General features: G+C 40.5%; 1 protein-coding gene across 2 annotated transcripts in view; it reads left to right on the plus strand.

Annotated features, from left to right (window-relative positions):
* ISPD (Nucleotide-diphospho-sugar transferases superfamily protein) overlaps nt 1-25,777 on the plus strand; it is a 224,407-nt gene that overhangs the window by 12,843 nt on the left and 185,787 nt on the right. The gene's annotated exons all lie outside the window — the stretch shown is intronic.

The raw sequence follows: 25,777 nt of genomic DNA on the forward strand, positions 1-25,777 counted from the left end.
ATAATTTTACCTGACAATGCACTTAAAATTTTAAATGGCAACAATACAGTAATTTTCCGTTTGCTGCACTTTGGACCTGGTTCAGACAGTGACATCTCTGCCTAGATAAGAACAATGGTAGACGTGACCCTCGTACACACCTAGCTGCTTTTAGCTAACATTTTGAAAATGGTCAAGTCATCTAAGGGTTTCAAATTCTAATGATGCATAGATTTGATGGGTCAACTATGAAAACTATAAAAACTAATATTTGCTTGCAAAATTGGCTAAGGCAACCAAAAGTTCTGCCCATATATAGTTACCTCGTGGGATTTACCAAGAAGCATGCCATCAACAGTAAGTCATCCATGCTTGCATTAGAAATGGGTGGCACCACAATGTCTTAACACTGTGTTCCAAGAAAGTAAAAAGCTAGGATTAAAGAACTAAGACTTAGTTTTTTTCCTATAAATGCATAATACAAGTTTAATTTCCATAAAAATATTGGTTAAGTTTCCTAGCTACTCCAGTCATGTTCATTTCTAGGAGAATGGGGAATGCCTATTTTAGGTAGTTTCATTTCTATTGTTTGTTTAGGATTAGTTTTTCTTTAAAGTTTACTTCTTTCCAGCTTTTCTGAACCCTTATAAGCACTTGATTTTAAGCTTTCTTTTTGGGATAAAATGTGAGTACTTTTAATCCCCAAAGACTAGTATTCACAACCTATAAATAAGTTTCTTGGGCACAAGATCACAAGACGAGAGAAGGTAGTAGATTTTATGCTTATACTCAAGAAATTGTTGTTCAATTTGTTTCATTTGTGTTTGTGATTCAGTTGATTAAATTGATGTTGAGCAACTCTGACAAGCTTTGTATTGATGTTTTTGTTCATCTAAATGGTATCTCTGAATGCAACTTTACAGTTTAGTTCTTGGAATCACGTGTTATTCATTTCAGAATCTTCTTTGCACTGAATAGTTAGTCTTTGTTGTAGCTAGCTAGAGGGTGTTGTTTATATGTTTAGATTGGCCGTTTCATCCTTAATATATGAAATCTTTCCCTCAAGGCACACAGCTTTTAACGACCAAGTTCTTGTATCCAATGCAAAAAAATACTGTCAGGTAATTATTTCCCTTTTGTAGAAACCTGTTTGTGAATCTTGTATAGTGTACATACCTATATACCTTTTTCACAATTTGATATCTAGGATCAATTCAGCTTAGATTTAGGTTTTAGTTGAGGTCATAGAGAGTGTCCCTTTTGCAATTGGAGGATTCTACTGTACACACTGTTTTGCTTTGTATTGTCTTGCAAATTAAAAACCTAATAGCATGATGCAGTTAGAAGAGACGGAAAGAAGAAAATGATGGAGTATATAGACTCTACTAAATACAAATTGTTTTCTTATATGATTTAAGGGGCTTTTGAAATGGAGATAGAGAGAGGAGCAAATATGAAATGTAATTGAGCAATATAAAGTGGTTGTTTGGTTTCTCAACAAAAAATGATGCCAAGATCAAGAAAGAAAAATGAAGCACGAAAGGCAAATTGGTGGGAAGATACAAGGCTATGTTGCACAATGCAATGGTGAACATTTCTAGGAGCTTCAATACAGTAGAAAATTAGATCTATGGAAACATGACATTTGGACTACCATAATCTGTAGTTACGTCAATGGAAGCATAGTAGGTAGGACATAAATACGATGCAAACATTTTAGAGTTAAAATTTTACAAAATTGAGGATGGATTGCTGTAATGAGATAATGGTTTGAAAGAAGCAATCTTAGAGAGGAGTGAAAGAGAAATTGATTCAAGACATACGAGAGGACCTCAAGGAAGTTAAGGATTATACAACTAGTGCACATATTTTATCCACATTTAAGCTAAACTTTCTATTTTCAATACAATCATTTACTTTCAGTAGTACAAAAAAAGGTATAGAGAAAGAAAACACTTAATATAATCTTAGAAACAACAACAACAGTCAGATTGATAAACATAGAGAAGAACCTACAACTCCAAATGCTGAACTGGGTTGGCATCTGATCTGGCAAGTAGATCCTAAAGGTTTCCTTCCTCAGGTTTTGAACATGAAGCTGAACACTTCACAGATTTCTCCAAGAGAAACTCAAGATCAAAATTATTTTCCAAGCATAACCAAAATGAACTCCTTCTCTTAAGGACCCAACCTGTGACCTTCAGCTTCCCTATTTCCTTGTCCTTTTGCCAATTCATCTCTTATTAACCCCTTTTACAATATTAAAATGACTTATAAATCTCTATTAAGTCCTCCATAAGTCAATATTAATATAAGTATGGGTTGGCCTATAAATTCTCTAATGTCCCGGAAAAGGGTCAGTACATTGTCCCCAAAATTTATTCAATTCTTAGATTGTTGACATCTTCTGCGATTGGGCCGATGTTGCCGTGTATATCTCTTCTACTGAACTGATTGCATAATTTCAGATTGCAGAAGAGATAAAATTTTGTTTGTATTTCCTTTCTTTTATCTCATTCTATGACCTTTCATAAATGGAGGATATGTCAATATATATTCCTTAAGAGGGACATGTCTTTCACTGCAATCACCTTTGTCCCAAGTGAAGCATCTCTTGCATCTGATTGCTGCCTTACATGACTCTTTGAAATCGGCTGTTAGTGTTTGTTTAATATAATTATTCTCTAGCAATGATCATCCCTTTTCCCTTCAGAATACCTGATAATGCTCCTCCTTATCACTATTTGTTTGACTAATATTTCTTCAAGGATCATAAGCAATCCTTGAATCAATATATGTTTATTTTTTAATAAATCTTGTTTCATTGGGTGGGGTGCATGGTAGATGTAAAAGATAGAAGAGATAGAAGAGCAAAAATGTATTGCAATTTATCACAGATTTATAACAACAAAATGACAACGAAATAGCTTGCAATATCTCAAACCAACTGTAATCTGAAAGTACGATGCTGATATTTAACTAGAGATGCCGAGATAACCAAAACTGATAGAAACATAAATGTGACATACCCATATGCCGGGAAGAGAAATAATGCATTGCAGAAGTAATAACCAAGAAATCAAAACCCAGAAACTGTAGGCATCTCTTATGATACCCTATCTATTTGGCTTGATGTGGTAAAACCAGACTACATCCAAGATGCCGCAGAATTGCAGATTACCTTTATCCCCAACTGCCCTTGCCAAGAAGTCTCATGCCAAGCTAGGAGTTGTATGATCAGCCTTGAAGGAGTATGACCAAAAAATGGAAAGGTATGAACAGCCTCAATCTCCATTCTCTCTTCTCAATTTACAAACTAAAATAGTATATCAAAAAAATCTGCAACTATAATTGAGAATTTGTACAAATGTGAATGACTATAAAAGCTCCATTCGATTTCTTGAAGAAAAACATCAAGTAATACTCCAGATTGTGTGTCTCAACAACACAGAGAATGTGGCCTAGGAGGGGTTTTGTCCTCACAAACCTAAGAAGAACAATCTTCTCCTGGAGTAAAAGCAATATCAAACTATTTAGTTTCAGCATAAGAGAAATGAGCTTCAACTTTCTCTTCTTTAGCCTCCCAAAAGGGATTAGCGGCCTTTTCAAAATATTAAGATAAAATCAAGGACTTTATTAAGTGCACTGAAGTCTCCAAAAGGTTGCCTTTTAAAAATATTTACACTTGACATTAATCTTGGTCAATGATAACTGGCTTAGCAGATGCCTGAAACTGACTTATTAAAAATTTGAACGGGAGAACTCATCATAACTGCTAGAGCTCAAACAAACATATGGTACTGCCACCCCATTGGATCCGCTGCTTCTAAAGCTCCCTAACCCTAAGTCATTAGCCTATCGAACCCAACTAAATAGGCTAACCCTACTGAATGGGTTGGGAAGGTGACATTGCAATTTTGGTTACCAGCTTCCACTATCTTTCATGTAAGTCCTTTTCCTCCAATAAAATATTTCAAGCTGCTGTTATATGTTCTAACCAGAAACTTTTGACCTACCAGTTATTGTCTAAACTTTGGGAAGTCACATATGATGGTAAGCATCTCTTTTAATTGTAGATGGAGTATGACCACTTTGCATCTTAGAGCTTCCTAACCTTATAGGAAACATGGTGTTAAGTTGGTGCCAATGCTGCTCCAATCTCCTTAGCCCAAGTATCACACAACAAAACAAAGGGATGAGAAAGATTAGGCAATCCTGGCATAGTACAAGAACTTATCACCTCCTTAATTTTAATATGTGTGCGGTGCCTCATCTAACCACTTGAGAGCTCTTTTCTTTGTAAGATATATGAGAGGTGCATCAATCTATGAGAGCTTCTTTTCAAACCGTCTGTAATAACTGCATAGACCATAGAATCCCCTCAATTTGGTTGATTGCTTTGGTGGGGGCCAATCCAAAATGGCCTGAATCTTGTCTTCATGAACTTCGACTCCATTTGCACCAATCACATACCCTAAATAGAGAATCTTTGTCAAGTTTAATTTGCACTTGGAAGCTTTTGCATAGAGAGCTTGTGCCTCCATGATGTCCAATACCTTATCAAGTTTCCTAATCCGCTCCTCCTATGTCTTACTATATATAAGGATGTCGTCCAAGAAACCAAAAGAAAATTCTGCAATTGTTTGTTGATATCATGTCCCCATTTTCACTTTTTTCTTGCAGTGCAGTTGGTGTTGGCTTTTGTGGGTTTCTGATGCACTGGTGAGTTTAGATGGATTAATGGAGATGATAGACATCATTTGGAGTGATTTCAAACAACTTGCCCAAGACTTAATCTCTTTAACAGTGGTCATTTTTTAGCACTTACTATTTATCGAAAGCTGCTGCGTATCCTAGATGGGGCCAGTTTGGTGTTGGGACACTATTTTTAGTAGTTTCTATTTCAGTAAGTGTCTATTTTTAGGACTTGAGTTGGCCTCTATATCCCCAGTAGTGAAATATGTCACCGTTGGATGTTGGATAAAGCTTAATTTTGTTAAAACAAATACATTTTGATTTTTAGTTACCTAAGTCTCTTATATTGTCACTTATGACTAAGTGACTTGTACCCCTTGATCTATTAACACAACATTGTTTTTAAAAAGGAACCATTTAACATTCTAAGAAAGAGGAAATATTATTATTTTAAAAAAGAATGAGGCCTTTAATATTTGGGAGACCGAAAAGGTGATTTGTTTTATCCCACATGGATTGGTGACGTGAGTGGGAACTTTTGAGAATGTTATAAATGAAAACTCGCAGAGTTCATTTGGTATTCTTGATTGGAGAAGTTGGAATTTTTTGGTTTCGCTGGAGTTCTGCTATTAAAGGGCTTGGAGGATGAAATCCCTTTTTATTAACAATCTCTATGTTGTTGCATCACATAGTTTGGGGTTTAGTTTATTTGCAGTGCTCAAAGAATTTAATTTTGTGCCCAAGAAGACAATACTTTTGGTAAGGAAATGCTCAAACAGTTCTGAGGCCTCTGTAGTTCTGTGTTGAGATTAGAGATGGGTGTCATTCATAGTATTGATTACAATTTGCAGACAAGGAGTGACGTCTGGCCGTCACTCGTAGTAACATTGATGATTTCTCAGTGAAGTTAGTACATGATTTCTATTGTTGCCGAAGGATGGACATTGTTGTAGCAATGACAAAGTCATAGCTGTAGTTGTTAACTCCATTGCTGACTGTCCACAATGAGTCTACTGTCATACATAAATGGTTTGCACCATTTCAGCAGTTATTGCAGAGCACAGTGGAGTATTTGGGTGGTAATTGTGGTCATTGGAAGTGCTGTAGAAGGGTCTTTGTTGGACTCCATTGAGCATTCTAGTTTGGTAACTTCTAGGGCTTCAATAGCTCTGACTTATATTATAACATTTAAAGTTTGGACTACAATGCAAGGGTATCATTTTATGATTATATTTTAATGTAATGCTTCCTTTGAATGATATTATTTCTATTGAACGTGCAAGAACTTATCAAGTTGGATTGAACAAGTTAGTTGTTTGGTTGTGGAATTTTCTGTGTAGCTGATTATATAATGATTACAGTCACTAGTTATTGGTTGTGTGCATTCAACTACATTGTCATAAACTCTCGTTCATATTTGTAGTAAGTAAACAAAAAAAATCAGACCAAGGGTGTCTATTACAGTTGGAAATGTCATTGATGCAAGATTTTGTGGAGTAGGGAATCACTAGCATCGAGATTGATGAAATCCCCAAGGAGTGAATCCGCCACTCCATCCTTGCACTACCTAACTTCTACTAGTGCTTTGGTGAGCTACGACAATCAAGACAACTTGATTGATAAAATTGTTTTTAAGACTTTAAGAAAATATAATGCTAAATATAAAAACTGAATTAACAAAATCACTCTAATAGATAAAAATGTTTAACTACTGGAAAAAAATAGAGCTAACTGTCAGGATTAACTGCTAGGCTCTACAAGCTCGCTGCCTCTAACATCCACACTATTCTAGGACTATAACATGGATGCAGGACGTCCGCGCAACCAATGTGTGTCCTGAACAGTTAGGGCAAAGAAAACAAGGCAGACAATTGAGACATAAACTAATTTAACAAAAAGTGAAATAATCTAATAATATTAGATGGATTTACACAATTATAAGATGGAAACAACAAAAATGAAGGGAATGAAAAAGCACTCACAATTAAGGAGATATGATAATCCCACGAGCTGTTTCTCCTCCTCCAAGACATGTACACATGGAACAAGGGAAAATTATTGTTTGGAGACTTTCCTCAATCAAGTTCTTGCTTTTTGTGTATTCTCCTCCACAACCACCAGATAGATAGATAATCAGTGATAAATAACTGAGAAATAATAGACAATGATAGATAATGAAATAAAGAGACTATGATATGGTGAATATGATATGCTAAATCACGAAGTTAGAGCTCAATGGAGTGAAGGCAAGATGACAAGTGTTACAAAGTCGGTGTGTTTTGAGGAACAAAATGCTGTTAAATAGTTGTCTCAAGATGAAAGCACAAACTCAAAGAAGTGTATAAAATCAAATGTTGTAGAGTAGAACTGGAATGTATGGGAGAAGTTAAGTGTAACCAAGAAAAAGTTTGAAAATGTCCATAGAGAGGCAAACAAAGCTCAAAGATGGAGTTAAAAGACATCTTAATGATTTATGATTTGGTGGGCAGTAATATAAGGGTGGCAGTTGTAACATCTCAATGGCTCACTGCACATTTGTAGACTCAAGAGATGAATGTGTTTTGCAGACTGTTGAGTATGTTGTCATTGATGTCAAAGATTGATAGTCAAGGTCGTATGAATTTCAAAGGACTACCCAGAGCAGTAGAAAATTCGTTGAGGTGCTTGATGTGCTTAAGCTGGTTGTATGCTTACTTGTTTGCTGACTTGTGCCTAGTCAAATTGCCATACCATTGATTATTTGCAAGACTTATTCTGCTTAGACATTTCATTTTAAAGAGGCACAACTTCTTTTTGTATGGGTTGTGTCTACAATCTTTGGCATATAGCACATTCACTGTGGCGATTCTATTTGAAACAAACTTTATTCATTATCCCTATATTTGGAGATGACTACAGAATTTGTTTAAAGCCAGGTGATGTCTGGCAAGTTTGAAAAGGAATTGACAAATATAGGAGGACAAGTTCCATGAGCTAGTGTGATCTGTCTTGAAAAAAGATGTAATGTCCCCGTTTTGGCTGGCATCGTTTTGCGTGTCGGATCAATCTATCACGGACTCTCATAGACGGGTGGTTGTGACGAGAGAGTCATTCTGGCATTTATTTGGGGATTGGATGGTTTATTATGCTCTTGGAGATATTATTTATATTTTATCATTATTTCTTATATTGGACCTACATGTTATAATTCTAAGTTGAGTTGCACTTTTTATTTTTTAAAGTTATTTTATTATAAAAGTGCATTATAATGAGATTTTATAATGGATGTTTCTAGAAGTTCTTAGTAACTTCTTAGAAAAGGATGCTTCTAGAAGTCCTTAGTAACTTCTTAGAAAAGTAAATAAATAGAGGGCTTGGCCTCTCATTTGGATAGACAGGAATTGATAATTCTACTACCATTCTCTTTGAGCATTTGTGGCACCATCCAGGTCTGCAAATATTCAGCATAATTCTTGAGAACGATACCTTTCAAGAGATTGCATAACTGAGGAAGTGAAAGACCTTTTGAAGGGTTGCACTTTGGAAGTGGTATTCAACCATTTCAAGTTGAGCTTAATTTGTATACTCAGACTACCTGAGGGTTTGAGTTTTTGGAAGCAGTCCGAAAAGCAGATCTGAAAAAGCAGGTCGAAAAAGCAAAGCGAAAAAGCAGATCCAAAAAAAGCAAGTGAAAAAGCAGATCAGAAAAAAGCAAAGCAGTAAGGCAACATTGGAGAAAATTATTACAGCCATCTACAATTAGGTTCCTTTGGATATTACATGCATTGTTCTTATCATTTAGATGCATATTAGAAGGTAAGGCTGTAGGTGAAAGTTGTAACAGATTTAAGCATTATTCTTGCGGATGTAAGCCAAGAGTCTTGGCCATTTCATACTAGCATTGTAGTTAACATTTTATGTGCAATAAAGGAGACGTAATTTGCTGGTCTCATATGGTGTAATTGAATATGTACTTATCATTCATGATCAGCTTATTAGTTTGCATGCCAATTGTTTGACAAAATGTCAATTGGCTGTAGGTTCTCTTTTTTGGCATAAATAATGTTATAATTCTGCATACCAAGTGTTTGTCAAAATTACTAGTTGCTGTAGCTGCATATTGCAAGTAGTTTCGGTCACATATATGCATTGAATATTGTCAAAATAAGTTGCACATTCATGTTAGGTCATTGTGTAGTCAATTCAGATTCTTCTTGCAAGCATTTTTATTGATGCTAAGTGAAGGAAAGAGCCATAAAAGCAAGCTGGAATTTTATATCAGTCATATGACCCTTGTATGCAATGTGTTTTCTTGAACCTTTATCAGCATTTTGGGATCAGATTTGAGCAGGGTCATTACAAAAGAGTTGATGCATGAACTGTTTTTATTGCACGGGGTCTTGATGCTAAGTTTTATTGTGTGTTGAATATTTAGTATCACTTGGGTATTTTTGAAAATAGGAAAAATGTGTGTATTCATTAGTGCTGGCTGTGTAAAAACAATTTACAGATTTTTCTTTTAGATGTGCACAATAAATGAAATTTAGAGATTTTTACAGTATAAAACTTGTTTCATGTACCCATTATTGAATAAAGCTTTGTGACACTATAATATCATCAAATAGAAGGCAATTTGATCACATATATAAACATACATCCATCACATAAGTACAAACATAAATTGTAATTGAAGGAAATAGAAAACATAGATATCTAGAATTATAAATATTGTCGAATGTATACAAAATCTAGGAAATTCATGACACCAAATGTTCCCAAACATTCGTGTAAACAAAAAAAGTCTATGGTTTAAGCTCTAGCTTAGCCTCATCATCAGCCTCAGAGTAGTCTGTATGTCTCCTATAAAGGCATTTAAGGTAGGTCCTAGATGACTGAGTAGTTATATTCTCTACTTGTGAGGTGCTACAATGATCAACATCAGTTGTGCTTGTGCCAGATCGTGCTCTATCCTCCTTTGCCATAGCTACAACCTTAGCATCTCCATTTGCGTGGTTAACCCACTCATGGTCCTCAATGAAGATGGAATCGGTAGTCTCCATGAGCCACTTAAGACTCTGGATCAATCTTCGCTAGAGTGATTAGAGAGGAGTCAATGTCCAAAATCTGTCTAGCCCCAAGACAGAAGTTGTAATGAACAAAGACAAGATTATTCAACTCCTTTAGAGACAATCTATTACACCTCTTCGAGTGGATGTGCTCGAACATGGACCAATTGTGGTCACATCAAGATGGTGATTGTTTGAGTCAAAACACAGATGAAATTTTTTTGAGGGTTTTGGGTTAAGGGCCCAAACATTTTCCACCATTTATCTGAAATAAGTAAAAGAAAAATCTAGTCTCATTTCCAACTTTAAGGCTAAATTGCAAATAAATATTAAAATGCACAACTTCTAAGCTACAAACTTAAGAATATATTCCTACTTGGCTACAATTCTATTCAAGCATCTGTGCATATCTTGCTTGAGAAAATCACCCCTTCATTATTATATTTATCTTGCTCAATCGTTCTATTGGAGGTTGTGCCATCAGTACACATTTTTTATACCGCTTTATATAGGCCCCTAAGAACCTCCTCATTCGCCTTGAAGTCAATACGGAAATAAAACGCTAAATTGAGCTAATAAGCTACTGCATGGATGGGCCTGTGAAGCTGGTTTTTCCATCTCTCATCAATTATCTCCCAAATGGGGCCATATCTATCCTCAACTCTTGCATATATGAATCTAATAACCAACTTGGCTCAATCCCTACCCTCACCCTACCCTCATATATATAGCTCATAGAGAGCTTCCCCACGTCAACAACTCGTAGGAGAACTACCAAGTGCTTAACGAACTATAGATAATGTTGAACAAAAGTAGTTAAGTCACGAATTAAACAAAAATAAGAAAAATTGCAAAGTAACAAGATGCAAACAAAAAAATAAGTTCATATAAATTAAAAGTAAATACTAAATACTAAATGTTAAATTGTAATAAATATGTCTCCACAAGGGGTACAAAAACTTGGCTCATCCAAAATGCAGTCCACTACAACTATCCCTGTAGTGGCCATAGCATAAGATGAGGAAGTCCACTCCTCACCAACAAACTTGCGCCTCAAAGCTGCCTTTGATATTATCAAAGATTTTAGTGTGAGAAAATTTGAGAGAAATCTCGTGATACCAAAATTAACCAACTCCTTTTGTCTCGTATATTGCCTCATAATGCTAAGAACCAATGCATGATTGTAGATATTTTTGTCCCTTTCAATGTATGAATTCACCCATTCAAGCTTTACCAATATCCTCCAAATATGAAGTCAAGGCAATGGGCCACACATGGAGACCAACAAGTTTTCGGGTGCCTCTCCATCAAAAGTTTAACTACAACAATTTTAAAGTAATAAGAAATTTAGTCGTGTTAAGTAAATTATAAATATATTCTTAAATGCCTATTCATCAAAACTTAAAAAGATAAAAGTTTACACAAGCAACATAACTTGCTGCATTATCCATCACCACTTGTACTACATTGTCTCCCCCACCTTGTTAGCCGACTGGATGGCTCCGGCAGTGTTGTTTTTGTAGCTGACGGTCCGGCGGTAAATAGTTTGTAGCGGATAGAATAATGGTGGCCGACGGACTCCTTCGGGAAAGTTCGGCGGTAGTATTTATATCCCGTCCGGGATCATTGTAAATCATCATTCATCTACTATTGCGAATACTATTCTGCTATTCTGCTATTATTGTCTGTATGTGTTAATTTCTTTACTTGTACGGTAAAGATTTGGCGCCGTTGCCTTATGAATCTGGAAGGTGGGAGGAATGAAGATTAATGCCAAATCAGCTTAACAAGGATCGGAATAAGGCAAAGGGAAAAGATGGGATCCGTATTGCGCAAGAGAATTTAATTCTAGCACAACAAGCCGAACGTCAACGAAGATTTCAGAGGATTGCCGATGGAAACCGAAGTGCGGAGGAATTGTTGGAGGAGACTCGGTAGCGGGTGGAATTGGTGGAAGAAGCACAAGAGGAGTTCTTGAATTTGTGTTCGCCGAGGGAAGAAAATTCAGACGGGAGAGCATCAACTCGCACGGCTCGCAGTGCCGACGGAGCACGAGCGTGGAGTGACCTCTTCGTCCAGGATAGACTTCCGCGGGAAACAATTTCGGAGGATCATTCGTCTTCACCAAGGTTTGCAACTGTCGACCCCTCCGGTGTGGGAGACCAGTCCGCCGGTGTGGGAGTACAGATTGTCGGTGTGGGAGTTCAGACTGCCGGTGTGGGAGTGCCGACTGCTGGTGTGGGAGTGCCGACCACTGTAGGAGTGCAGACCTCCAGAGTTATGGCGGGACCCAAAGAAAAATTACCAAAATTTGAAGGCGATGGTACAGCCGACCCCCTCCGACATTGTAAGACATGTGAGACAATCTGGTGGGCAAATGGAATCATAGATGCCGACGAATGGGCTAGGCAATTTCCGGCAACCCTACGGGGTGTCGCGATTGATTGGTTTTCGGATATGGATCCGCAGAAGCTGGATACATGGGATAACATTAAAAAGGAGTTCTTGGCGGAATTTAAACTCTTGCAGGATGATAATGAAATTGTAGCGGAAATTTTCAATACCAAGCAAGGGAAGCATGAAATTGTTCGTGTCTACGCCAGGAGATTGGAAGACTTAATAAACAAAATGGAAAGCAAGCCAGCGGACGGATTGCAGAAAAGGTGGTTTGTGGACGGCCTACGCTCGAAATTGCGAAGGAAAATGAAAATTGTGCCACCGTCATCATATGCCGATGCTTACAACAGAGCACTCGACCTTGAAAGTGCGCAGAAGACAAAGAAGAAGAAAATCAACTCCTCTGACTCTGATGATGATGCATCCGCTGATGATGATGCATCCGCTGAGGATGATAGCAGCGACGACGAAGGTAGTAACAAAAAGGTTCGTGCCTTACAGAAGGATATGGTTCAAATGATGAAGGAGTTTAAAAATATGCAAAAAGAGCCAAAAGGTAATGAATTGTGGTGCACGGAATGTAAGACCGACGGTCATACTAAAGGATCGTGTCCGAAGAACCAATTCTGTGACATCTTTTAGATCATGGGACATTCGACAAAGGACTGCCCCTTTAACATGAAAACAAGAGGATCTCCGCAGGTGCTTCTCACACAGGAGGCCTCCCCGTTAGGTAGTAACGGAAACACGAATGCCGTCGGCGCTACATCTGGAGGCTACAGGAATAATCGGCGTGGACAAAATAACAACAATAATAATACCAATACAAGCAGAAGCCGGATTCAGTATGATGCAAACGGACGACCAATTATTTAGTGCAGAGCATGTAACTTGTGGGGACATTTTGCGCGGGAATGTCCAACAGCAAATACACCTCAACTATTGTGCCGATGGTGCGGACCCGGCGATCACGATGACTCAAAATGTCCAAAATCCGGAGTGAACTTGATCACTGTTGGAGCCGAGGAGGAAGAAGTTCTGGCAATTACGCGGCAACAAGCAAAAGAATACCCGGACCCCGCCAAAGAAAAGGAGAATTTTGCGGCAGCACGAGCGGAGGTTGGAAAAGTATCTCAAGTAGTAACTCCTCTGGACACCGCCACCACTTCAGCAAGAAATTCTGTAGAACAAAACATAGTACGACAAATTTTGCAAACGGAGGTGCAAGTAAAGGTAAGTGATTTGCTTCTCACCATGCCCCAACTTCGTTCCGCTCTCTCAAATATGGCAGGGGAATCGAGCCTACAGAAGGGAAAGTTACCGGGAGAATCGAGTCGACAGAAAGAAAAGGAAATTGTTGCCGGAGGAGAAGATCGGATGTTGTTGGCGCTGACATCCGGACGGCACCCTGCAGTTGTCGAGATGGGGATACTTGGGCATGTTCTCACAGACACCATAGTGGACGGAGGGTCCGGCGTAAATGTATTGCCAGAAGAAACTTGGAGGAAACTTGGACAGCCGACATTGTGGCCTCCAAGGTTTCAGCTACTAACCGCCGATCAACATGGAATTAAACCACTAGGTATCCTCATGGCACAGCCGGTAACCATTGGCACCCAGCCGTTCCTCATGGATTTTGTGGTGATTCCATTGAAAAGGAAAGGATATGATGCCATCCTGGGCCGTGGGTGGCTTATCGAAGCAAGTGCTCGACACGACTGGAAGAAGAACACTTTATCCCTGGAAAGTAAAGGCCGCTGATTCGTCATTGATCTGCATACCCAAATGGTAGGGGAAGAGGCTCTGTCATTAGATTCTGACGGAGAGGACGATGAAGGTAGACGACGGATGGAACCGGATCAGGAGGGTGTCCTCCGATTGGATGGAGGAACAACGGATGACGACTTGGATTCTGTCAATGGTCTCTATCACTGGCAAATGGGGGACTATGAATTATTACACAGCTATAATGTTCTGTCAATTGAGAATGAATATCCAAAAGAGTTTACTGAAGTAAAGGAGGGGGAGGCACCGTTGGATGTTACACCCGCCCATGCATTCAGTAAAGGTCAGACAATTAAGTACAACGAAGCTCCACTGCAAACAATGAATTTGGGGGACGAGGCAGAGCCGAAGAACATACTAGTCGGAGATAATTGGGATTTAGTACTGAAGGCTGCGGCATTCAAGATATTTAAGGACTACAAGGATGTGTTTGCATGGACATACAAGGACCTCACAGGAGTACCGCCGAAATTGTGTGTGCACCGCATTCCGCTGGTGGACGGAGCTGTACCTGTACGGAAGCGACCCTACAGGATGAATAAGAACTATGCCGCACGCGTTACGGAGGAAATCAACCGGATGTTGGACGCTGGCATTATCTTCAAAGTACAGACCAGCGAATGGGTGTCACCAATAGTCATTTCCTTAAAGAAGGATACTATTCAGATCCGGATATGCGTTGATTTCAGATGCCTGAATGTAGTAACAATCAAAGATCCTTTTCCGATTCCATTCACAGATAGCATTCTGGAGGAGGTAGCGGGACATGAAATCTACTCTTTTATGGACGGGTTCTCCGGATATAATCAGATCTCTATAGCGGAGGAAGATAAGTTAAAGACGACGTTTATTGTTGAAGATGGGGTCTACGCGTACAATCGGATGCCTTTTGGGTTGTGTAATGCACCGGCCACATTCCAGCAGATTATACTGCATATCTTCGACAAGATGTCTGTGGGAAATTTCAAGGCCTTCTTGGATGATTGGTCAATATTTAACACAGAGGACGGACACCTGGCAGCACTTGGTGAGTGTATGGAGAGATGTCGCAGGGCCCGGCTAGCATTGAACCCCAAGAAGTGCCGATTCATGGTTCCACACGGCAGACTGCTCGGACACATTATCTGTAAGGAAGGATTAAAGACGGATCCTGACAAGGTGAGAGTCATTCTAGAAATGCAGCCATCTACTAATGTCACGGAGGTAAAATCTTTTCTCGGACATATAGGGTATTATTGGAGATTTATTAAAAATTTTGCCAAGGTGTCCCAGCCGTTAGATAAGCTAACGTGCAAGGAAGAAGCATTTCGATGGGAGAAAGAGCAGGATGAGGCATTTGAAGGCCTAAAGGTACGACTGGCTACGGCACCCATCCTGGCATATCCGGATTGGAATAAAGAATTTCATGTTCATGTGGATGCCTCCAATTATGCGATCGGCGCAACCCTGGCACAGACTGGTAATCACGGATTGGATCATCCAATATACTTTGCCAGCCGATTGCTATCAAAGGCCGAGTAGAACTACAACACGATTGAAAGAGAAGCTTTGGGAATGGTTTATGCTGTGCAAAAATTCCGCCATTATTTGCTTGCTACACCGTTTGTGTTTTATGTTGATCACCAGGCCCTGTTGTACATGATTAACAAACCCATCATCCAAGGGAGGATCAGCCGATAGTTGCTACTGTTGCAGGAATTTACTTTCAAAATCATTGTCCGGCCAGGAAAGAAACACGTCAGTGCCGACCACCTGTCACGGATCAAAACAGGGGAACCAGCGGATGGTGTAAATGACGACTTCCCTGACGCACAGCTGTTTCAGATTGGGGTGCTGCCGGAGTGGTACAGGAATATTGGTGAATACCTCTCAACAGGACAGTTTCCCACAGGGATGTCACCAAATGATAGGCGCAAGTTGATAATCAGGAGTCGTACATTTCAATTAATCAATGGGTTGCTCTACAAAATGGGGCCGGATCATATTCTTCGACGGTGTGTGTTGGAAGAAGAGATACCGCAGGTTTTAAAAGAAGCACATGAGGGTCCCGCAGGAGGACACATGGGGCTTGACACCACTGCACGGAAGATATTGCTCGCAGGACTCCGGTGGCCGATGGTGTACAATGATGCACGGGAATGGGTCGTCGGATGTGACACTTGCCAACGGACTGGGAAGCCGCTGAAGAGAGATTTCATGCCACTTCAACCCTCTCATGCGTAGGAACTTTTTGAGCGATGGGGACTAGATTTCATTGGACCACTGAGGGTGAGCAAGACTTGACGGTGTCGCTACATCATTGTTGCAACGGAGTGCCTGACCAAGTGGGTGGAGGCCTGTGCGCTACTAGATAACTCGGCCGTCAGTACCGCAAAATTTATTTATGAACAGATCATCACAAGGTATGGAATCCCATTACAATTAACAAGTGATAGGGGAGGTCATTTTGTTAATCATGTTATTCGACTGCTCACCACTCAGTTCAAAATTTATCATTCACTGTCGACTCCATACTATCCAAAAGCAAACGGGCAGGCAGAGGCCACCAATAAAATTCTGGTATCCTGCGCGGTGGAAGGTGCGGATTGGGAAGAGAACTTACCTGCTGCCCTCTGGGCGTACCGCACGGCATACAAAGTGACGACCGGACACACCATTCTAGTTAATGTTTGGACAGGAAGCAGTGGTCCCCGCAGAATTTGTGATTCCAAGTCTCCGAATAGCGTTGGAAAACAAACTGGATGATGACGGAAGCCTACAAGAGCGATTGAATAATTTGAATAAACTGGAGGAGAAACGGTTGTTGGCACAGTGGGCAACAGAAGTGGCGCAGAACAGACGGAAACTCTGGCATGATAAGCATCTGAAACGTAGCAGATTTCAGCCGGGACAGTTAGTACTGAAGTATGACGGCCATAATGAAATCAAGCCGGGCAAATTCAAAGTGCGATGGGTTGGACCATATCAGATTCGAGAAATTGGCGACACTGGGGCAATGAAATTGGCAACCTTGGACGGACAGGAGATAGCCCAGCCAGTTAACGGATCCAAGTTGAAACCATATCGTGTAAGGAAGTTCTCGCCATCGTTGAATCTTTCCTTGTCATCAGTACAGCGTTCTCTGGCGGCGGTGGCGTCCAAAGATGCCTTAGGTACCTGTTATTTGAGGAATTGAAAAAAAAAAAAAAAAAAAAAAGAAGCCGCGGAAAGGCCTCACGGGCAACACCTGCCGGAGGACCCGTGGGCAACACCTGCCGGAGGCCTCACGGGCAACACTTGCCGGAGGCCCCGCGGGTAACACCTTTCGAAGAAATAAAGCTGCGCGGGCGTTTGAGAAGACGGAAAAGCTTCCGCGGGCAACAGCTTCCGCTGAAGAAACGCTTGAAGCAAATGTTGTCTCAGGGAACGCAATCATTGTCAGATTTGCAGGGTTCAGCTTTCGAAATTTTTAAGCAAATGCAGCAAACAAGCGATCTCCAAGCCAACGGTAAATTTAGAGCCATGAAACAGGGTATGGAAATTCTTTGACGCACAGTTGGAAATTGGTTTTTGTCAAGCTCTAGTTTCACACAGGCAGATAAGGGAGTCTTCATTCAACTCTCCCGTGACCATGGCAACCATGAGGATGGTCTGAATTCCCCGACGACGGACAAGAAGAAAAACTTAGTCGTGCTCCGTCGCGTTTTCAAGAGCCGTCGCATTTTCAAGAGAAAACTTATTACTTTGCAGCATGGTGGGAATAATTTGCTTTGCAGTCCGAATACAGATTGTCAGAAATTCGATGATATTCAATTGAGGGGGTTGTCTCATTCAGTTCTTCTTACAAAAGTGCATAGAAGTTTATGAGTGGGTAGTGGCGGTCAGCGAAAATTTGATCACGAAGGAAGAGAGAGGAATTGAAACTAATGGTCTGCGGGAGAAGAAGATAAAGTCCCGCGGGCTCTCAAGCCATCACATCTCCACCACAGGGGCCGCGGGTTAAGAAACTTCAACCTCCTCCGTCTCAGTTTCTCCGTGGGAAATTTAAATAGCCGGTGCGTGGTGTGAAGCTTTTCCGCGGCTTGTTTTTTCCCTTCCACGGATGGTACTGCGCGGATGGTTATTTAGCTAGCACTTCATTGGTTCAGCTTGCATGCAATAGGAGGAATAAACCATTTTTCTGCATGGAGTCAGCGGGCAAGTGGAAGCCGTGGAAGAGTTGGTAGCAAATATGGAGAAGCATTCAAGAGTTTTGGCGTCGGGAATTCGAGTTGCAGGCCCCTTCGGTTCCAGTAGCAAGAAACAGAAGACCAAGGAAGAACTCACTTATCTCACCGTCCAGTTTGAGAGTCTTAGTGGAAGCGAATGCCGGAAGTGGTGGCAGGAGACCCCGGAGGCAGACCAGATTAAACAGATTTTGATACGGGCACAGGTACATTGGGCTATTCAGCTTCCCATCTTTTTTATTCGGATGTTCGAATTAGTATTGCGCACCATGATAGAGACATACAATGTCCAGAGCAGAACAAGTACATTCTTGTACAAAAAGCAGCGGATGACGGTGTCCTTTAAACCAAGAGATTTCACCAGGGTCTTCGGCATTCCTGGCCCTGGCGGGAAGAAAGTGGAAATAAAGAATCACAAACTGTCATAGGAACGGAAGGAGCATTGGATAGCTCTAGTATGCAGGGACCTTACACCCATGGAGAGGGAGGCAGCAGTCCAGGGGACAAGGTGCAGAGGGCTTCGTAGGGACTCTATTCGAGAGGGTCATTGGCGTTGTATCATGGACGTCATCAAGAGCAGGTTGATAGGTGCCACCTGAGCTTCAGATATCGCATTGCCGCAGATTGTGTTTATGAATGGTATCATGCAAGGAGTGGTACATGATTGGGCCTCAGTGCTTGCCGACAGGATGGAAGAATTCATGACGCTCCAGCACCGAACATTTTTCATGCCGCACCATGCCATCGGGTTGTTTCTAGAGGCAGCAGTTCACCAGATCCCAATGGATGGCTTTGAGGCTCCTCCACGGGGCAAGTTGGCAGACGGGGAGCCTCCCATATTCTACTGGCGACACCTAGATACAGGAGGGTCAGCAACTGGCCACAAGAAAGTACTCCGCGAATTGGCCCCTCCTGGAGAGACAGATAGCGGACGGGAGGGCACTTCGATGAGTGACGGGGCTGAATCTGTGGAAGAAGAGGAGAGCACATCGGCTGAAGTTGACGGTGAGACAGCAGGTAGTGGGCCCACATTCTTTACCTCGCCTCAGCTGTCAACTTCAACACACTTGACTACCTCTTCGACGGTTATTCCGGCCTTTGGTCAGCACCATGCCCCGGTTCTTATGACTCCTCTAGTGGAGGCAGATGTCCCACGGACAGTGGCGGAGGTGGTTCCACACGCAATAATGGATGCCGTTCCACGGATAATTGCCGAGCCACTGCCGACGGCTGTAGCGGAGGTGATTCCAGTTACATCAGCGGATGTCACTGTCGCACAGTCACCACTACCACAGTCTGAGCCACAGGTTCGGTTGGAGGTCATTGATTGTGATGCAGTGGTCACCGTTTCATCATCTTTTTTAGCAGAGGCCGAGTCAGCACAGCGAGTACCAGAGATGAACATGGAGTTTGCGCGGGTCGACCAACCGGAGGTGATGGATAGAGTTAGTGAGTTTCTGAGGCAGCAGTTCCGACTCACTCCGACGAAGCGGGGTCCCTCCATTCAGTCTCCTAGGCGTTCAGAAACATGGCCACCGGAACCCCAGCCTCAGATTCAGGAGGAGGGAATGCCACATGCCGTGGTTGCGCCAACAACACAGACGGCGGCATCGGATGTGGGCATGGCTCCCGCTGACGAGGAGGGAAACAGTGATGCAGAATGGTCATTGGAGGCCTTCGCCAAGGAGGACTATGGGTCAGACGAGGACAGGTGCCGGGATTACCTCAGGACTATGAAATCTGCATTGAAGAAGGGCCACGATGTGGCAATTCAGGCCCTGACTCGGCGGAGGGAGTGGCACTTGATCAGAGCATATATCCGTGGGATTTGTCCTCGGCGATTTGAGACTTGCTTTATAGACAGGGGCTGGCCGGCAACGGAGACAGCTGAGATGCTGGCCGATTAGGCCACGGAACCGGAATTGGGACCCATTGACACTCCTATGATGAAGCTGGCACATGAGGTTGTGGGACTGTACAAAGATGTTTACTACGGTTGTCAGCATGCGGAGGCGAACAGGGTTGCAGCAGAGCGATCATTGGCAGCTGAGACTGAGGCTAGACAGAAACTAGCCACCGACTTGGCCGACCAGCAGGCAGCATGGGCCACAGAGCGGGCAGCACTACTGGCAGATTTGGCAGCCGCGGTGCAGGAGAAGGACTTGGCTAAGCAAAGTACAGAGGCAGCGGTTCGAGATAAGGATGCGGTTGAGCACGAGATGCAGTTAGCCAGGACGCAGGCCATGGACGCGACACTTCTTCTAAAGGAGGCCGTCGAAGTCAACTCTCAGATCCAGACAGATCTCCGCATCAGGACAAAACAGGTGTATGAGTTAGTCGCCAACCCCACACTTTTGGGACGCCCCCTTCTCTCTAGATTTTCTGTAGTCTGTAAGTTGTCTCCTAATTTTGAGTCGTCAGGAGACGATTGTTTTTTTTGGGGGGGATGGTGTTAGCCGACTGGATGGCTCCGGCAGTGTTGTTTTTGTAGCCGACGGTCCGGCGGTAAATAGTTTGTAGCGGATAGAATAATGGTGGCCGACGGACTCCTTCGGGAAAGTTCGGCAGTAGTATTTATATCCCGTCCGGGATCATTGTAAATCATCATTCATCTACTATTGCGAATACTATTCTGCTATTCTGCTATTATTGTCTGTATGTGTTAATTTCTTTACTTGTACGGTAAACACACCTCACATATGACTTCCTCAATAACCTCACATAAATTTTTGACATTTTTTTACAAAATCTAAAAAATTTAACACTTACTTATTTTGAATGAGTTGAGAAGTCTTGCCATGGACTCCTTGATGGTCTTAATGCAAACCTATGGCCTCTTTTTTTCCTTTCTCTTTCACTTTTCCTCTCTTCTTTTCACAATTATCAAATATGACTTTTAGGGAGAAATAAAAGACATAAGTGAATTTTTTTTGGGAAATAACTTTTGTATGCTGGCCCAATTTGGCTAATGCTGATGCGAGTCATGGACCCGGGGTTGGCAAGTTATGCCATAACTCGCCAATTCATGGAAACGAGTTGTTATGACCCGTTTGACTTAGCATTGCTCGACAACTAATAAATTCATTGGACTTACGATGAGTCCAGGGACACTGGATTGAAGGAGCTGCATATGTCAATGAGTTGTGCTGATACAAAGCTGTGAATTCTGCATCAGATCATTAAAATATTCACTTCGTGGTCGTTTTTACAGTGGGACATACCAATGGCTCACTTGTTTTCCTTAGGTGGTCAAGGGGACTTTGCCGTAGGAGGGAAAAGTAACTTTGCTAAAGGAATAATGTTCTCATATAGAAAGGAAAAAAGAGGAATATGTTGAAGCACATCAACATCTTAGGTGCATACACCTATCTCATATTTGAGAACTTATATATTCTTCTTAGGTTCACCAATAGCCATCAAACTTTGCCATGTGATTTAGGTTCGAGAGTTTGGTTTGTGGATTCATGATATATTGACACACACACACACATATGTGCATTAGATTTAAAAAAGAAGAAGAGAAATACACATAATTCTAAAACTAAATCATTTTATACTGTGAATCTATGATGCTTGTCCATACATCAATGCTTAATGCCAAAGATAAACATTATGATTCATCAAGTCAAATTCACAAAACATAGACATAGTTATAACTTATAGTTCAGTAATGTTTGAAACATGATTCAATAATAAAGTGTTCTTAGTCATCAAATGGATTATCTAAAGAAGGTGGATCATTGGGGTCTTCAATGGCTATAAGTATTTCATCATCCTCATCATTGGAACCATAACCGGTTCCACCAGCAGTAGAGGGTGCCACGTCATCCTTTGCATCATCTATATCACACAGTGTGGCTCTAGCAAGATTGTCAATCGTCTTATCCAAATCAACAAACTTAGGTGGCACATCCCAAAGCTTCTTTGCACCCTTCTTGTATTTTGGGTCCTTACATGATAGAAGACACAAGTTGTTGTGCACAAACATCAAGTCTTTTGCTTTTTTAGAGCCTAATTGATTACGCTTCACTGAGTGTGTTGGTGTTTTAAAACTACCAAGTTACAAAAGACCTAATACCAGGTTGCAGAGGATGAATTTCAGTCTAAGGGTAGCTACTTCCTATAATCAACTGGAAAATCTTCAGATCTGGACCAACTTCAACAAAATCACAGGGATTCTCTACACTTTTGGTTCTGCAAAACCAAGGTGGGTGCACTTTAGGGATGAAAATAACTGGATATTTGATATTTCCTTCACACTTCACTCCTTGATATTCTTTTCTTCAAATCTATCCCCTATAGCAGAAATGGTCACAATTCTTCTTAGCTTTGCAAATATTCCTTGGTTACAACAGCTAACTATAATTCAAAGGAAAAACTATTGCAAATAAGTGCTGACCAGCAATTTGTTTCATCATACAAAAAAGTAAAAGTTGATTTGATTTATATTTGCGCTTTGTGCAACCACATGATTTCTTCAATATGCATCTAAACTGATGATCAATGCCTTATCCATTGTCACACATAGTCTACCCGGCAAAACTTTGACCTAATTAATTGCCTTACAATTAATTTTATCAGCAATTAACCCTAAACCCCATTCTTATGAATATCCTACTTATATGACTGAAAATCTTATCAATTTATTGAAGCACTTAATTCCTTGAATTAAAAGCAACAACAAATTGATATACAACCTATCCTAGTTGCATTAAATTGTATGAATCTTTCTCATTCAATCCCAACATAACCAACATATAAAAATGGAGACAGAATTTAGAGAAACAGATAATTACAGAACATTCCTTGGTATTGATCTTCTTTGAAAACAATACATTCACTAGTATAACTCAAGTATAACTGTGAATATGACAGAATGTCATTCGATGTTCACTTGTATTCTCAGATTTGCAAAATGAATATATCACAAAAATTGACACACAAAACTGACTGGACTGACTGCAAATGTCATAACTATGAAAATTACACAGAATTCAAACCATCCTCTAGCCTTGGGAACTCATATAGTATGAGATGCAACAAGCTACGGGCATAGGGGGAAAAGGACAGTTGTCCTCAAAACAAAAGATTTACAAAAAGACAAAAGTTGTCGCTATCACAAAAAGACAAAACTTTGGCACTTCCTTGTATCTCTTCAACAGAATGTCTTTATCATTCATCTCCTTGTGGTGGGACCAATTCAGTTGTAACAGTTTCTTGCTGATCCTCTATATCTGTTGATTGGCTCTATTGTATTTGTTGTTCTTCCAGATGTGGGGCAGCTTGGTTTGCACTTGATGTGTCAGGTTCTTTGATTTGGATATTTATCATAATTCATTGATCTTCTGCCATGTCATCAGTTTGGGCTGCCATATCCACAGTTGCAATTGGTTGTTCTTCATTTATTACTTCTGTTTGAACTGACACATTAACCAACTGTACCTTTTCTACAACCACTACTTTGTCTACACTTTCTGCTTCAACTGTTTCTTGCAATAGCTGTATTGCTGGTGAGTAATCAGTTACCCACTTGTCAAACAGTGGTCATCAGGCCAATTGAAATTTAAAATTTCCTGCTCCCTTCTTAATACACTTCTTCCAATTTTTCTTATTTCTTGAAAATCTTGTTTAAAAGAATAAAAAAAAATTGTACTTGTACTATCTCCTCTGTGGTTTTGGCAAAACAAATATACTTTTCATTATTCACAGCTGTGTTAAGCTTGATGCTCATCAATTCATTTAATTCTTTAGCCCATTCCTCTTTTTCCCTTATCTGGCCTATAGTTTTTAATCACATGAAAAAAGATCAAAATTCTTGCCCAAATATTTAATGAAACAATTATTTAACTTTATCTGCAACAAATGTCTCCTGTGATCAAATTCCAAGAGGTCATTAACTTGATCAAAAGTTCTCTCAACCCGTTCATTAGAAAAATCTATGGCATGACAGCAAAAAGCAATGATGAGTTCTTCCCTACTAATCCACTTATCTAAAATTGGCCTTAAAGCTGCCTCATTACCCATTAACTCATTCCAAATCTCCACCAACTTTGATAATTCTAAGTAAAAAGAGGGCCAACCAACTCTGTCCACAAGATACAAGATTGTATCTTTGATTCTATCTTCATGCTTAATGCACAATTCTACATGCATTGAATATAGTTTTTCCTTTTCATCTTCTAACTCTTTAGCTGTGTAGAGTTGGGGTTCTTTCGGGGTATCAGGATATTCTATAATTGGGATGGTATTGAAAGGTGGTACTAGAGGATGAGGAGGATAAGCAATCTTGAGCTGACCAGGTTGTGTGCCTACCTTTCCTTTCCCAACTTGTTTCTCCATTAGAGGAATTGTACCTTCGAGTTGATGTACCTTCCTTCCTCTTTCTTCATATGCATCCAAAACCCGCTCAAATCTATTATTCAATTCCAAGAATTTATTCTTATCCTTGGCAGCAACCAGAACTCCAAAATCAACCGTTTCTTTGGTCATTTGGGCAATTGTGTCGCTATTCACCTCATCTACCTTGTAAACCATGAGATTGCCTATGTGCTCAGAATTTGAGAGCTCTTGCATTCTAGCTTTGTCTCTTTTTTGATTAGACAATATCACCAAGGCTTGATGATCATCATTATATTTTAACCCTTTATGGGCTTGCAAGACTTCCTCCTCAGTTTTAAACTAGGTGTCCTTTGGCTTTCTCACTAAATAAAAAATCATTGCATTAGCAATGTCCCATTCTGGTAGTATCATGACTCTTGAGTCTTCATAGTTATCTTCCCCCTTTAGGGGTTATTTGTGCAAACTCTTCTATGAGGTTAGCTTTGAGCTCTTCTTCAATTTTAGAGTCCTGCCTATCAGGTTGCTCTATTTTAATCTTTTTGCATCTCGCCTATAAATTGCTAATATTTCTCCTCCACAAAAATTGGGTAAACGCTCTAGATTTTATGAAACTTTCATCATCTCAAAACTTATGGGACGCCTGTTCAATTATAGGGTCAATTTCTTTACCTTGACAATCTCTCACACTGAGAGCTAATGATGGCATAGGAGGCTCTTCAGGTGCTCCTATTTCTATAGTAGTTATAACAATATTTCTTTCACCTCCTATCTGTTTCAATTGCTCCCTTAAGGAGTTATCATCTATTCGAATAGGGGTCTACGAGGGAGGATACTCTTCCATCCTAGAAGAACCCTGTTCTAGTTTCTGCTTCTTGGTAGCAGGTGGGCTTTCAGAAATTTGTCTTTTATAAAGAGGCACAGGCTGTACACTCTTTGCTACCACATACCTAGGTAGTGTATATTGCTTGGGTTTATGATTGCTCTGCTAGCCAACCTATTCTGTACCTCAATGGCCTTATTTGGATAAGTTTGAGTCAAAATTGCATTTTTTTTCATTTAAAGTTTGCATAAACCCAACAAAATTATTCATTAGCATATCTATTTTAGCACCCCAATATTTCTTATCAGCAAGGGGATTATACTTTGGTTCAAAAGCATTGACAAATTCAAGCACCTTATCGTACACTTTCCATTTTTCTTTTCTAACGTCTTGTTCTTGTAGTGAAAAATGATTTCTAATTATATCTTCAAGGAAATAAACAATATGTTCGTGAGATTTAGCTCTTGTTCTCTCTTTGAACAAATCGTAGAAACTCTTAGGATCTATAAAAC

The sequence above is a fragment of the Cupressus sempervirens genome, chromosome 3 (genome assembly GCF_028749045.1).
Source record: "Cupressus sempervirens isolate cs-2001-9-10 chromosome 3, ASM2874904v1, whole genome shotgun sequence".
NCBI classification, from domain to species: Eukaryota; Viridiplantae; Streptophyta; class Pinopsida; order Cupressales; family Cupressaceae; genus Cupressus; species Cupressus sempervirens.